Source organism: Strigops habroptila, chromosome 5, assembly GCF_004027225.2.
Source record: "Strigops habroptila isolate Jane chromosome 5, bStrHab1.2.pri, whole genome shotgun sequence".
In the NCBI taxonomy this organism is placed as follows: Eukaryota; Metazoa; Chordata; class Aves; order Psittaciformes; family Psittacidae; genus Strigops; species Strigops habroptila.
This window is the reverse complement of record NC_044281.2, coordinates 25,233,256-25,250,240: the sequence shown is the minus strand read 5'-3', so window position 1 is coordinate 25,250,240 and position 16,985 is coordinate 25,233,256. Positions and strand designations below refer to the sequence as shown.

General features: G+C 37.3%; 1 protein-coding gene across 9 annotated transcripts in view; it reads right to left on the bottom strand.

Annotated features, from left to right (window-relative positions):
* KAT6B (lysine acetyltransferase 6B) overlaps positions 1–16,985 on the bottom strand; it is a 113,044-nt gene that overhangs the window by 76,831 nt on the left and 19,228 nt on the right. The window contains exon 1 of one of the 9 annotated variants that reach the window (XM_030486642.1): positions 1,124–1,175. The exons of 7 other annotated variants lie outside the window; for them this stretch is intronic. The gene's annotated coding sequence lies outside the window, so the exon portion shown is untranslated. One more of the 9 variants, XM_030486641.1, reaches the window with a different exon arrangement.

Here is a 16,985-nt window from a genome sequence, read left to right as displayed (position 1 = left end):
AGGGAGGAGAGGCAAAGTACATGACTGACAGTGACTGCAGTTGCAAGGTAACTGCCACAAGATGGGGAGTAGGGGGCGGAAGGGAGAAGAGGTTGTGGTGTGTGGTTTTTGTTTGGGGTTTTTTTGTCTGGTTGGTTTGGGGTTTTTTGTGTGTTTTTTTGTTGTTGTTGTTGGGGAGGCTTTAATGTAGGAAAGCAGAAAGTAAACTAGCAAGAAGGTAACCTTGTCAAAAGTAACATTTTTCCTCTCACAGAAGTTTTGGCTCTAATACTTTTCCTTCTGAATATTAAGGCCAGTCCCACCTTAAGCATCCCTACTTATTCCAGCATTGCACATTCAAGATGATATGTTTCAGAAGAAACTAGCGCTGTTTAAAGATGCGTAAAAACGAGGACTTCCCATCTGAACAAAACCTGTTAATCTGCTAAAATGCTGGAACTGAACTGGATTTTCGCCCCCCTGCCTAGTTTTACTGGGCTGCATTGTAAAACAACCTTCCACAAATCAAAACTTGGACACCACCTCCTCAGGCCCAGCTACACCCAGAATTAGCAAGCTGTCAATTTTTAAATGTAGCTAATATAGCTTCTAATAACTATAGGATAAAAGAAAGTACATAATGAACATTCTTGCTAATGGCAGCATTCATATACTACAAAGAGGCATATAAAGATGCGGCCTGGAAGGTTCTTGGAGTGTCACAGGAACCCACAATTAACTTCCAAGCAAACATTTAATACCTTAAACAGTGTCTCATCTTCCTGAACTATGAGCCTGGCTTGAAAAAATGAAGCCTGTGATCCCCCTCCTGTTATATTAAAAAAATTACTAGTAACAAGTAGTCTGAAAATGCATAGGACATTCATTTAAAAAAACGTAATTAGATCTTAAGACTAGTCTATTGGTTTGGGATTGGGCAAAGTGGGGTGGTGGTTCAACCACATCCAAACAAAGTAAGCCTAATTTCAAGCCTCTCTCCTATTAGCAAAATGAACTGCTACAGAAAATGCCTGCCAAAAGCACATCCTACCTCTACGTGTTGGGTCTAAGAAGCAGCCACACCTGTCCCCATGAGTCAAGCAGCAACTAACAGGGCAGCCGCCTGCAAGGCCCCAGATCCTACCAGGAAAATGAGACAACAGAAGAAACCTGCCAGCTTGCTATGGTATCACATTGGAACAGCCCTGGGAAAAGGACTGTGTAACTTTTAGCAGGTAAAACAAGCATAGCACATGAAGCTTCCTCAAGTATGTTTATCAGCTGGCTTCAGACACACTCTAATAAAACAAAACAGGGATGACTGTGTTAAAAGGCAATATCTTCATGTATTTCCAATGCTACAGGAAATCAATAGCCCAGACACTCTGGTGAAACTTGGAAGACCATGAAATTACCTTGATTAAGTCTAAAATGAGCATATGTTCATGGAGAACTGGACTGAGACTCCCTGTAATTTACATACGCCTGCAAGTAGCCAAGATAACCTCCCATAGTAAAGAGCCTGAACTATATTTCAAATGGTCACCTGGAGGTGAAAAGCATCAAGTCATCAGCCTTCGAGGGTTAAACCAAACAACAATCAACTGCTGAAATGCTGTCAACTATCATTTCAACAGCCAAAGCAGAATCTGAAGAAGATCCACAAAAACAAAGACTCAAACTGAAGCCGAAGTCTTGCCAAAGGTTCCCAATACTAACACAAAGTTGACAGCCACTTCCTATGGCTGGTGTCCTTATGCTCATGCTAGGGATTTAGTAGAAACTCAAGCTTTAGAAGCAGCAAGCTACTGCGCAAAACAACAGTGATGACAGATCAGAGAAACAAACTCAAGATTGACAAATCACCATCAAACCACAGCAACAGTCAAAAATCCCTGAACACAAGCTGTCAATAAAGAAACTATTAGATGAAAGAACACTTATTTTAGAATTTGTTTTCCTTTCTTCACCTACATAAGTCAAAGACCACCACAACTAGCTATGCTTCAGTGAGCTGCAGTAGAACTCTGAACAGTTACTTCCTTTTAATGCCTTTGAAAAAATGATGATTGAAGAAATCACAATGTGCTGGATCCACTCTGGGGCATCAGTCAGTAACAGTGTAATTCTTTCTAATGCATGGTCAAGCTTACCCTGAGCCATTGCTTGACGCTAGAATATAAATGCTTAATGCATTCATCCATAGATACCATGTCTATCAACTGCATCCTAGAATACAAAGAAAGCTGTAATGTTCTACATCAATACAAATTCCATTACACTGAAGCTGGAATTATCTCACTGAACTTAAAAACAAAAGTCATGTTTTGCTAGAAAAAGTGTTTTTAATGAATGATTATTTCGTTTGGCATTGTGAGGCACATTCGTTACAACATGTAGTAGCTTTCTGCGAGTATATACAGTCCTTGCCAGTATGTACTTTCAAACTATACTAATATTCTTTAGCAACAACCATATGATGTCTTATAATAACACCGTAGCACAATTAAGTACTGCTGTATTTCAGAATGAAAATGAGTTCAAATTAATTCTGATTTTACTATTGTTACTTAAACTACGTAGCCTCTCGAATTACTAAAACAAATGCTTAATCTAGGGAAGCAAGACAACCAAACTGTCGAACAGCTGATCTGGTGGCAAATTTTAACAGCAGCACAGTTCTACCCAGCTACTCTTTAAGAAGTCAGATGATTTTATTAAGCTTTTGAATATACATACAGTTTTAGAGAGATATGGATCCTGATGATGTAACCATCTACATTTCTGTACTTCAACTTTATCCACTTTTCTGGTTAACTAACAGTTCCTTGTCATTTGTCTCCTTTTCTATCCAAACCTTAAGTCTTCTCTACATAATGCTCAACGTATACCCATAAACTATCTCAAATTTTACTGAGACTGCCCATAGACAGATTTAAGTCATTTGAGAACATTGTTAGGTATACCTTAAACAAGCAAAACTCTGGGAAAGTGTAAGCAAACCAGAAAGTAAGGGTAGGGAAAAACCAATGTGCATGCACACTACAGAGTAATTCTCCATGTTTGACCTAAATCTTGCTGTAGATTTGTACTGACACATAGGTCCAAATCCTCTGGAAAATGAGACCAGAAAAAGACCAAGTTTTTAGTACATGCAAATTATATTCATATGGACAAGTTTTTATCTCTCACTTCAGTCCCAGCTTGGTGATAAAATTTACTGAGCAAGAACAAGTCCTCTGTCTCAGGACCTCTCTCACACTATTACATAGCCTGCTCCATTTAGACCCCAGATCCCATGCTGAAACCTACTTCAATGCTCACTGGTTATCTTTCCTGCATTCTATTGCCACCTCTTTTCACAAAAGCTTAGCTAATACAGTGACACTTGCTCACACACATTCAAGCACTCGTTTCCTGGGCCCCACTGTTCTGAAAAAGCTGCCAAAGTTTAGAAACATTTTTACAGGCATAAGCAGAAAAACAATAAAGTGTTCCATTTGCCTTCGACTGATGCAAGCTCTACTGACTCTACTGAGCCCAAACATATACAACTTGAGAAATAGCTTCCTAACCCTAAGAAAAGTTCTGGCAAGAGATGAGCTACAGTATAGTGATTGCCAGGGACCTGTCATGACAGAATGCTGGAAGACATTTGAAGAAAGTCAGTATCTTCTGGAATCCTTTAACTATAATCTAGGACTAGCAACTCTCATACAAAACTTTTTGCTATTTATTTCATTTTTATTACTTCATGTGATTAAAATCTTTTTAAGAGCAGATAGGAAGTTTTTCCACTGCAATAAAAAGTAATCCTGGCCAAGAAAGGATTTGCCCATTAGCCGCACTATCTCCATAAAGACAGCAGCCTTATTAAATTACAACTGTTTGAACAAGGTCAAGCACTCGGGGTTTAATTCAAAGTGTTTCCAGGTATAATGCTGTCAGGTCAACTTAAACAAGCCAACAGAGGCTTTGAGCTTGATTAAATATTAAAATGGAATCTTTCACATCTGTTTTTACCGAAGGATGAAATTACTGTACATCACTTCAACCAGCTCATTAATACACTAAACACATATCTTGCCTCAAAAGGTTACAGGAATATCAATGCTTTCAGAGCGCCTGCAGTGAAACCTAGACAACTCAGCTAGAAGTGAGGTCATTGCATACTTTAGCAGGATGTCAATATTTCTTTATAAATGTGAGAGGTAATCAGTTAGACGTAGATACATTTTAAATTAAAAGATGGGAGCCTCCAGTGAAGCTAAATCAGTTGCCTTTGATCTGAACCTTTTAATCACTCATCTCATTTTCTTTGATAGATAACTTGATAACAGGCATGCAACAGAAAGTTTGATCCAACCGTAATTATTTTTCAAACTGGAGGGCTGTCATGCCCAACTAAAAATCTGCTTTTCCAAAAGGAAAAAAAAAAATATAAAATTTGCACATCACAATTTTTAATTGAAACATGAAAAGGTCTATTAGGATCATCTATTTCAACACCTGAAATTTCTGATTTCTAATTTCTTTGATGCCACGTTAAGGTACAGGAGAAGAGAATGTGTTTGAGGATACAGCTTCTATGACAATGATAAATACACTGTATTAACTATTCCACATGGCATCTGCTGCCCTTTAAAACACAACCAAAAAAAATAGATACTCCTCTAGCATTATCTTTGCATGAGACAGGAGACATTAGTCAAATCATGTTTCCTGACTGCAATCCATAAAACGCAGAGACAAATGAAAGTCATCTATTTAGAGCAACAGATGTACAAGATGGGACTTGGAAGGGAAGCAATGGGAAGTGTTCTGTGTCTAAACTATGCTTATCCCACATGAGAAAATGGTCTGTAAATTTGTATACACTGAAATTAAATCTAGGAATCTTCTTATTTGTAAAATAAATTAAAAAAAAAAAATAAATCAACTAGTGAATTTGCCACGGAACATTCAAACTTACTATGCAGCCTTAACAGCACTCTCTCAGGGCAGGGTAGGGGAAAAACACTGCTTGAATACAGATGTTCCTACATAATGAATAGGAGAAATCCACTAAAACACTTCTGAATGCCCCAGCATCTATTTCAGGAGACTGAACTATACATTTTAAGCACTGGTAGTTAATAAGGCATGAGACAATTTGCTTAAGACAAAATAAGATTCCAATACAACACAGTCCGCTACTACCCACTAATTTACACTTGAACAACATAATCAACTAGACCAAACTATGCTTAATGTAAAGTCAGTAAATTCCTTTTTGGCTGTTGACACAAAAACCTACTGGGAATCAAACACTTGAGGAAATTAATCATTATAACACTCTGGCTCAATGCACATCTATACTGAAATAATTTGGTCTTTAATTCACTTTATTTGTAGCTGGGCTTAAAGCAGTAAATTTGATAGAAGTAGGCCTCATTAAACCAATCCAGTCTGAACTGCCTTTCATTAAGCTTGGTGTATTTGAACAAAGTAAAAAAGATTCATTTCCTTTAAAACAATTGTGCATTATAAAGTAACCCAAACAAACCATTTCATACATAATACAATAAAGGCATTTACATTTGATGTGAGCAAAAGCCAAAATTAATGACCTATCTGCTTTCAATATATTTTCTTGAGGCACAGAGATACTCTTACTGACCACAGAAACTCAAATTGACAAATAGCAAGAAGACCACCAAAATAAAGTGCTAAGAAGCCCAGGCTATTATGACAACCTCCCAGCTTCCTGTTCTAAGAGTTGTGTTTAATTCTTCTAACACAGATGTGGTTGAGCATTGCAGCTCCCAGACTTAGTTGGCTTGGAAATCAACAGCAGCAACAGGTGGCTTGTGTAAAGCTGGTTTGGGAGACATCACATTCACCGGCTGGGGAAACTTGTGCACAGTCACCTGACTGCACGTAAATGACAGATCCAGCTAAGAGAACTATACCAACACTCCTCTCTACATGAATTCAAAGGCAGAAGCAACTCTGCAAAAGGTGTCAGCTCTCGCAGATCCATATATAGCTGTCAGAACATACTAAACAGCTCAGCAGCCTGGGCATGTCTCCAGCTTGAAGTCTTTACCCCAATTTCTTCCAGGACAGGGCATGATGGTCACTGCATAATGTAGTATGAAAACCTCTGGCAATAAAGATAGTTATACTAAAAATGTGCTTAATAGGTGTGCAGTAGTTCAAGTGCATGCTGTTAATCACTTTCACACACACCTTTCCACTCTGTTCTAGTTTAAGGGACAAAACAGGCAGTACACTTTATGCAAAGGGACTGCTTGCTCTCAAGTAGGCACTCAAGCAAAATCGTAGATGATACGAGTAAACTGATGTATCCGGTGAAGATTTGTGTTTTCTCAAATTGCACACACATCAAGAGGTGAAGAATTAAGTTTTTATCTTCCCAAGATAATGCTGAGTCCCGTCCCATCCCATCCCCTCTGCTTTCACTACACATAGTTTATGCCTTCACATCCTCTCTTCTGTTAAGAGAAGCATGCACCCACCTTACTATGAAATATCGTAAAATACCGATGCCACAAATGAATTGTAAATAGCAGTCACATGTTAGACTGGAGTGGGAAGGAAGAGAGGGATAACCCAGTATGAAATACAATAGTATTCTTAGCAATTAAAAAAAAGTAAAAATCACCACTCACCTTTATGAAAAGGTTTTCCTATTCTTCAAAATTAACTACTACTACCACCCAAAGCTATGGAGGTTACCACTACTTACAAACCCGGTTACTCCTACATGCAGCAATGAAATTACTCCACATGAGAAAATATATGACAAGATACAAGATACCACAAATAACAGAGAGGTGCTAGGAAACATGCCAGTGAGCAGAACGCCCCTCAAAAGTACATCCTGATCCTTGCAGCTTTATAGCACGGTTTTCACCAGGAATAGTCTCAAAAGCAGTCAACAGCAAACTGCTTCTTTACAGCCTTAAGGCAGAGAATCCATCTTCCAGCCTTACTCCCCTCCTCTTGCAGTAATAACTGTAACAGAGAGGTCATTTGCTCCTCCATGGCATTTGCATGTCAGCAGCAACAGCACTAGTATGGGGAATGTAAAGTTCCAATTGCTATGAACATGATACACACAAGACAGGTGATGAAGGCTGGCTGTCAACAAGCCAGTCTTCTGTCAGCAGACTAAGTTTGGAATTTCAGGTCCTTAACATAGACCTGAAAACCAAGAACCAGCTAGGCAAGGAATATAAAAATCTCTCAAGGCTTAGTTTTCCAATAGGGAAAATTTACTAAATGCAAAGCTTTACTGCAAAAACTAAATCTGAGAGTGAAAAAAAAGAAAAAGCAGCAGCTGGTAAGCTGATAATCAGAGCTGGTGACTTACGATCTTTACATGTTATCGAAAGGTTATCTAAGACGCATCACAGGTAGGCACCAAGACAATGGCAACTCTGAAAGTTCTCAGAGAATGTGCACAGAGCATCAGCTAATTCTTTATCATGTTAACAAGCAGAATACTTAAGTTGTTCCAGGTAAAGATTAAGCTCACAAATTACAATAGCAGACCAAAAGAAAGAGGGAAGGACATAATTAGTTTGTTTTCCTCATAACCTTTAACCCTCCATAAGGCTTATTCTGATTTACTTTTATGGCACCAATTTGTGAACTGGGATTTAAGAACCTAGAAATCCTTGCCCACCTTCAAAAACATGTATCATAATAAGGTTAAGTGATGTTCACGTGACTACCACTTATTCCATAAACAAGCATTAAGGAAGCGTGATAGTGCGAAAACCATTCCTTAAGTTCTTACAAGAGTAAGAAGAATCCACACTCACTAAAACAGCTGCCCTACTGAATTTCTACTCCCTCACATGACTTTCTCATAAAATAATCTCACAGGTGAAGAACACACTGACACCAGAGGTTCCAGGACAATTTTGCTAGTGATTTCAGAAGGCCATCAAACAACATGTTGGTAATAAAAGCCTAGTTTATTACAGGGGGACACGGTGCCATGCTATTTCTTACTGCAACCCAGCATCTTTTGGCCCAAGCATTTGCAGCTGGCCTCTGCTATCACCAAGTTACTCAACCAACTTGAAAAGACAAATGAAAAAGTTCAACACAGCTGAATAGCTGCCAGTACCTGCAGAAAGAAAGGTGCTCTCAACCATAAATAACGCCATTACGAAGTTAACAGTACACAGAGTATTATCTTCTTTCACCTTTCATTCCCTGTAGTTTTCAGTTTTTCCCTTCCATCCCCACTGAATCTTGCACTCTCTTTTTCTATTTTTAGAATCTATATCTGTCAGTCTCCCCAAGACAAGGTTGGTAGATCACTGTGTAAATGAGGCTTATGCAAATAAAACATTTATACATATACACACATATTCATATACAAGCATATGTAAGTTATGTATTAAAAAAAGAGAGTACCCCAAGGCACAAGAAATCACTCTCAGAAGAAAAAAAAACTTCTTCCCTGGAAGCCATTTAAAACAGTTCCTTGCATCAATCCCTGAATCTCTACTGCTAAGTAGCATTACAATGTAAAAATCACACTCATACAGTTCTCTCCTCTTGAGATCTAAGTTAAATTATAAGAAAAATACTTCCTGGTTAAATTGGACAGATAATGCAATACAGCTTTTATCAAACCAATAAATATGTTATAATATACAAGCCTCTGGCCCTAAGAGACTTCCTTCTTCAGGTGCTGGCAGTTTATAAATTAGCTCATTTGTAGCATAGAAAAAGCTTCATAATTAGTACCTAGTTTATCATTAAAACCTTGCATTCACTGTATGATGTCACAGACTAATGAGTCTGGCTTTCATTTACACACTCAATTATTTTCTGGCATCTCAGTACAGTCAATCCCATTATTTCCTATATAATTGACCAACTTCAACAGCTGCAATTCTTCTCTTGTAAATACAGAACATATTGCACAAAACAGGATCATAGTTATCACTCTTAAAATAATTCCACATAATGTACAGTTTAAGTTTGACAAGGCTTAAGATGCTTTGCCCTGCAGCCGGCATAAGTTTGATTTAAAAAGCACTGTACAGTAATTAGATTTAAACCACAGAATTACTTAAAGTACCACATTCATTGACTGGTAGACCTTTTACTGCAATAGATTAGACTGATTACTTAGAAACTGAAAAGCAGCTCAAGATTCATTTACCTCTGGTACTAGAAATTAATACATTTACTTCTGATTACAGCAGTGAATGAGACATGCAAATAGAAGTTCTGCAGGTCCAGCCACGTCAGATACCCTCTTGGACTAACAGGGAGCAGGAAGTGTGCTAGCTGACTCAAATACCAATTAGCAACCAACATGCTAAATCCTCCTATAAATCCTTCTGGGAGAACCTGGAATGGATGTTCTTATAATGTCTTCTACCCAAACAGCTTGAAATGGCAACTCCCTGTAGCATAGGCATGGAAGACAATAGACAATTCAAGTAAGTATTTAATTTCAAATAGCCATCCTAAACCCTAAGATGTTTTCACCTACTGCTGCAAAATCCTTATCTCCACAGAGATCTGAGAGAATACCTGTACCTTGATCAGTACAGAAGGTCTGAAAGTCTGAAAGCCCAGAAACCCTTTTTTATTAGCCTGGTCCTCAATGAATCAAAGGAGAAATCAGCAGAAAAGAAAAACAGGATTCAACAGCCTGCAATTGTACTGCACATAGTATCCTTTATCCCTACAAAGCAAAAAGCAATGAGGAAAACATACTTTTTGAAATCTAACAGTTTGTATACTGCCATGCATACACACAGAAGACAACTTTCATAGGAAGGCAGCATTTTTCTTCTCCCCTCACTTCTACCCTTTATTTTATAGCATCAAAGTAAACAACATTCCTTTAAAGGTGTCTTTGCATCTTGCTTGGAATTTAAAGGACAATACCTGTTAACTGCATAATACAGCTTTTTGTTATGTACTTTTAGGGGTTTGTTCATACTGTTTTCACATCAGGTATATTCATGATGGCCTGGAATTTCAGACTAGTATTGTATTCTGTATTATCCTACATATTGTATTGTATATCCTATATATTGTATTGTATATTGTATTATCCTATTTGTATTATTAGGAACAACCACCACAAAAAAAAAAAAAAAAAAACAACACACACACACAAAAAGAAAAAAACAAAAAACAACACAAAACACGCCCCCCCCCCCCCCCAAAAAAACCCACACCAAAAAAAAAAAAACCCAAAAAACTGAAAAACACAACAAAGAGCAACAAAGCTGCTTCCTGTTGGGAGGAAAAAACTATGCCTTTTTGTTGTTGCACTTTAAACATGTGTCACTTGTCAACCCTGACAGCCAGGACAGAAAAACCTGATAGCACTCAGGACATTTTCCTCCAGAGAGAACCTATTTTATCGAGGATAATACACAAGCCAAATGTCTCCAGAAGTTTCACAAGTAGGTGCCTATCAGTACTGATGACAGTTGAAAAGGTGTCTCAAGCATCTGCTGGTGTGGTTGCATTGTCTGAAGCATCATTCAAATGAAGCTGCATAATCCATGGGGAAAGGGAGGAGAGAGAACGAGGGAAGATTCTGCCTCAAAACCTGTCCACTGCACTTAAGTTTTGATTTGGCATTCTCGTTTTACAAAATTAAAGATACTCCAGGTTTTCACCCCATAAAAGAACGGCAATACTTCAGGTCACTAAGGATCTTGCACATAAAAATCTGTACTGACCAAATTCAGGAAGTCTTCAAAAATCAAGGTGAAACACCTCACCCGCTCCTACAGGATCGCCACATGATATAACAGCACAGCAGTATAACTGAGGTTCTGTAGCACAGAATCCTTTCCTTACGGCCCCATGTTTTATTGTTTAACGTACATTGATGAATGATAAAGTCATTTATCAACTGTGACACATTTACGTTAATCTGCTACAAATACAAAAGCAAACCTGCAACAAAGCTTTACAGCAGGAAAATAGTATTTTAATTATATGATATTACAATTTCAGTATGCTCTAATTTGTGAGGAAGAAACTGACCTTTATGGTAGAATGTTAGGCACAAACCAGGAAGTTTTTAAGCAATCCATTAGAAAGATTTGAATATTTGTGTTCAATACACAAATTCAAACAAAACAACCTTTAAGAGAAATATATTCTTTAGACATGGAAAAGGTGGCTAGTGAGGCTAGTCTTCAGATTCCTGTTATCAGTGACCAAAAACCAATTTCCAAGTTAGCTACCGGCATACATTAGTTAACTTATATGCTAGAGAAGAGTTAAGATCTTCTTAAATCAGGTGAATTATTTCAGCTGTTAAACAGAAAAAACCTACTGTACTACAGAACTGCTTCTGCAGGATAAATCAGGCTACTCAATTCTGAATAATGTTCAAATAACAAAATTCCATCTTTTTTTGTTTGTTTGCAGAACAGCTCTCTCCTATAATCTAGGTAAAAGCCTTTCCATCGTCAAATAAAACACCTGCATGACACCTCTCAAGACAGAATCTTCTCCTGAGTCAGAGTAATTAAGCATTAGGCTCTAAAAAAAAAAAAAAAAAACCCTATTTTCACTGCATTCATTTGGTCTTTTGATTCTACTCTAATGGATTGTCAATTTAACTTAGTCACAATTTAATCCAGTGTTATGATCAGAGAAAGGTTATTTTAATCCAGCTATAAAAGCTTGAGCTAAGATGTAAGATAGCCCTATTCTAAAGCTTCGCCTGTGCTACTACCACAAACCATAGCACAACATACCATAGCTGGGACTCGTCAGTCTCTCCCAAGGTTTTAGAAATTTCAGCACTGCCTTAAGCCTGCATTTTCTAGTCAGTTCTACTCAAGAAATACATACATTGTAGTCAGGGCCTCAAACCAGCCAATTTTTTTTTTTAAGCTGTGTGAACTGATGGTGGAAGGCAGATAGGTGTGTGGGAGAAGACAGTGCTGGTGAGAAAGAATTCTCTTCCTCCTTCACCAGATGAACAGCACAACACTTCAGCATGTATGTTTTCCATTTCCCCAAATTACTTTAAGCGAAATATTAAAATATTTGACTCTGCAAGGGAACCTAATAAAGATTATGACATGACAGGAAACAGCATGAACTATGCTGTGTCCTATACCACAATGGTAAACTCACATCATAGCTGGCTTTTTCCTTCCCCTAATTATAAGCAGCGAAACCACAAAACCCATGTTAAGATCTTATCAGTTAAGGTCCCCTCACAGGAAAAGTTCAAGAAGAGCCGTACAAGGAAACCGACACTGCTGAGCTTGAAGTTTCTGAAGTAGCCACAAATTCAGAAGAATGAAATCTGTCTATCTTGGCACAATATTGGGGCCTCATCTATCACTTCTGGTATTTGTATTAGTAGCTTCCTAATCAGCATTTTGGAGAAGCATTTAAAGAGACTACAAAAGTAACAAAACCCCCTATATTATACTGTTTTCACTGATGCTCATAGCACCTCAGAAGTAGAGTCTGAATACAAACCAGTAATTTGGACAAAACAATCCTGAGAATTACTGAGGACACAGTATATAGAGTACTTAGAGTGAACAGGTTTTATACAGGTTATACATTACTGCCCCCCACTTTCATTACAGGTCACTTCTTAGTACCTCCATGAAAGCTGCTAATCAAGTATTTAATAAAGCTTTTCCCTCAAGCTTTACACTGAGGCTAAACAACAAACGCCAATCTCAAAAAAAGTCTTTGATGCACTAAGTCTGCATAAAAAGCATTTTTTAGAAACAAACAAGCAAGCAAGCCAGATATGCTTTGCTACTATTTTCACTAAGTGGGTTATCTGTTCTAGATCATGTTGCTCTTGGAAAAGCCTGAAAATTACTTGGAACTCCACGCCTAGGAAACAAAGCCAGGCATAAATACCAAACCTGTCTTCTGTGGTAATAACCATGGAGGGAACAGGTGCTGACACCAAGTATAAGCTGCATCATACAGACCTGTGATGCAACTTAACAGATCTACTGTTATTAAAATATTTTCATAAAATAAGTATTTACTGTTTTGTGCACACAAATGAGTTGAAACGTGAATAAAATAAGTATATTGCATTCTTGTAGTACTAATTTAAAAACTTAGCAAAACTGGTGGTTTTACTTCTATGTAAGTCAACATATCAATAGACTACAGGAAGCTCTTTACAAGCAATAACTGTTGTCTTAGTTTGAAATGCAGCTCTAAGTCATGCTTCCCTGTTGCTGTTTTGCTTGTATCAAAACATTTGTCATTGTACCTCTGCTAATATCAGCCCCAATTAACAATTTAATTACCCTCTCTTACTGACTTCATAGTCTAACAGCCTGTTTTCAATAAAGAGTGATATAATAAAGTAATGTACAGTATTGCCTGTAGCACCTCCTCCTGGTGAAACTCCTTCCAAGAAAATTGATTGAATTCAATATTACTAAGCTGGGGGTGGGGAGGTGGCGGGCTGTCTCCAACTGTAGCATTTTGCAAAATTTTGTTAAAAAGCTATCCAAAAGCAAGCACGCTTTACTAGATGACTTAAAAAGACCTGAGGTGAATGGACTGCTAGATCACAAAAACCAAGTAAAACTTCATGTTGTTATATGTATGCACAATGCTTATCAATGCTATTTTTGGCCACATAACACTACTTCCAAGAAACAACAGTGCTGTAACCAAGGCTGTGCCATAAACTGTCGTTTTGAGCTCTGATACTAGAAGTTGGTAGTTCTGAAGTTACCACACAGCCTCGTGATAACTCATCTCCAATGAGGCCGCAATCCCTAACAACTGAAAGGTACCACTGCATGAGCTATTATATTTTGGTGTGGTTTGCCTGAAGAAAGCATTAACGGTCCATTTACCTTAATCAATATGCTAGGAAAGGCTGCAGGGAAATCAAAGACTTAATTCTCACATACACTATTATCCAATGGTCAGCTTTAACACTGGGGCAATCACACAGATGCTAAGCAGACCATTTTTTAAAGCTATTTCTCTGACAGTATGTCAAGATTTTTATACCCTATGAACACGATTGACTTTCAAAGCATGAACCAGGTCACAAAAGAAACCTGTCAGATACTTAACAGAAGTGGAGAAGAATTCTTGGAAATGTAGAGGAGTTAGATGTCAGTGTTTCAGTAAACTAGAAGGGGAAGGGGGGAATCTATTTAAAAAAAAAAAAAAAATTCCTCTAGGTACAGAGAAGAGCAATTTCTTCAGTCCAAGAAGCTACTTCAAATCTTTATGATGGAACGTATTCCACCCAAGCATTAACACTGTATTCAGAAATGGAAACTAATTTGATTACTAGGGCAAAAATATATTGGGAGGTAATGAAACAAATACAAAGGTGCTTCTCTTTTTCCATAATTTCAAAAGATGTATTATTTTACTGTGGTGTTTTTACAGCGGGGAAAATATTTCGGCTCCCAGGCTTCCTGCAAAGATTTTCTTCAGAATATCATATGTCTATATCACTATAGCTTTAGGTAACAAAATTCATTAATCTTCAAAATACATTATTTTCTAAACTCTATACTTCAAATACTAATCAGCTTTTTCATTATAATCCTGATATCAAAATAGACTAGTTTATGAATGATGTAGTTTCAACTGAAACAGCTCAACAATACTTCTTGAAACTGCACAGAAGATGGGTGACTATCTACTGGCAGAAATCTAATCAGTACATATGATTTGGGTTAGGACCAAGCATAAGAAGCCATTAAAACATTAAGATACTTGATTTAAAAAAAAAAAAAAAAAAAATACCCCCCCCCTCTCCCCCCCCCCCACTTTCATGAATAAAGTCAAAGTTATGCTTAAGCAGGGCTGGAAAGATGAACTTAAACTGGACCTCAGAAATACCTTCTCTTATAAGGTACCTTAGACAGCAACCCTTAAACAAAGACCCTTAAAACTCTTAGCCCTCTTTTCTTTACTTTTTACCCTAGAAAAATAGGTACTGTAATACCAAACACAGTCACTTCTAATCTATTTCTAAATCTCTTAGAGAAGACTATAACAGCTTGAGAAAGCAGCTCTCTAAAAGATCCCTTAAGCCTTCAATCCACTATGTTACAGAAGAGACCGTATTACCCCTTCTATACAGCACAATATACAAGTATAATCCTTTATATATAGTTATCATGATACCTTATCCTAATTTTATCCATTGTATTTCCAAAGCAATAAATTATTTTCATGAAAAAAAAAAAACAAAACACAAAAACCCCCACTTTTCAGATCCTTACAAAATAGAATTTTCTCAGACAAACCTATACTGAGCTGAATACCTTAACTGTTTTTGAAAATCTGCAAACACTAGCAATCCAGAAGTGTTTTCACCTTCTGCAATCCAAATAGTTTGAGCTTTACCTGGGAATGCTCCAATTCCTTCCCCAATCTCATTTCAAAATCATTCTAGAAACTAATTATTTTATTTAAATCTTGAAAACACTCTTTAATAAAAAACCACCAAATCAAAAACCTAATTCTGCCTACTAATTTATTTTCAAAAGGGTGGGGTTTTACACGCGAGTTGTCACATGACAGTGAACTATGACCTTTATATACCCCCCAGTAGATGAGGTGCACACTCACAAGTATAAACCAAAATAAACGGATTTATGAACTTTGTAATGATCAGACTGCTTCCACTGTTTTTAAGGCAAGTCTCATCGATAAATGTACACCACACCAGAATAAAACGCAACCCCAAACTAGTAACACTAAAAGCAGGCAAAAACAAGAGTTACTTTCCTTTGCACCACTTTTAAGAAAGACGAAGGAAAAGAAGCAGGAGGGAGGAAAAAGCAAGGGCTCTTTGCAATCTCTCTCTCTGACCTACTTCCGAAGTTTTAATGAGCGTATGGTCACAACAAAGTTGAAAAATACAGTTTAGTCAAAATGAAGATACCGTCTTATTGGATTGCCCTGACTACAAACACACTGAAGGTAGTATTAAATAAAAATATTCTTATAGTGGTCCAATGTTCAGTACCTGGAACAGGACTAAAAACCCTTTAGCATAATCTTTCTGTTGACTAAATCCAGAATTCAACAGCAGAGCAGCTGCTCAGTGCCTGGTCTGCAGAATTCAATGAACAACAAAAGGTTACCTTAATTCAATGAGATCATCAGCACACATTTACCCACTACCAAGAGTTTTCCAACCATCTGCAAGGCGGTAGAGCTAACTGCCTACAAAACAACTGGTAGCATGCTGACATGTCCTCACATCCCTCATGTCAATGAAAATTTATCTCTTAGCAACAGCTAAAAAGAAGCTGTACTTCCAGAAATATTTTAGACGCATCATGAGCCAACAATTTCTTCCTAAGTGATTTTGATTGCCACTGATCTCCAAACAGATGTCTACTCTAATTGGCAAAATCTATTAAATACATACTTAAAAAAACAAAAAAAAAGAAGTCGTCATGGCTTAAGAAAGCAATAACAATGGGAGTCATTATAGCTGCGCACATAAAAGACAAAAGCTAGCCTTATTTAAAGCTGCTGGCCTTGCAATGATATCAGTAACAATGAAATAACATGTGTTGTGAGGAGATGAAAAAAATTGTTCTTAGGGCTGTTGTCAGAAATTGGAAGGTGAGACACAAGTCTGCTAAAAACTAAGACAAATATATTTGAGAAGAAAAGCAAAGTAAGAGATTCAAGGTCAAAGCCTTTTTAGTTACACAAGGAGAAAGTTACTTTTATTCTCTTTTCCAATTAAGAACACTACAGTATTTGTATCTTAACTATAAGTTAAAATATAAAATTCTATAGGCATCAAGCTTTACAAGTTAACCCCACATAAAACTTCCAAGACAATTAGAAATTCACTGCTTTAGCAAAACAGCAAGCAAATCAGAATTTTACCACCAGAGTGAGATCAGGAAAGGGAAAAAGCCTGTCCTCAGCTGTATTAGGAGCTTTTCTCTAGAAATCAAATCTGTCAGGAGATCTCTTCAAAATACACCCAAACA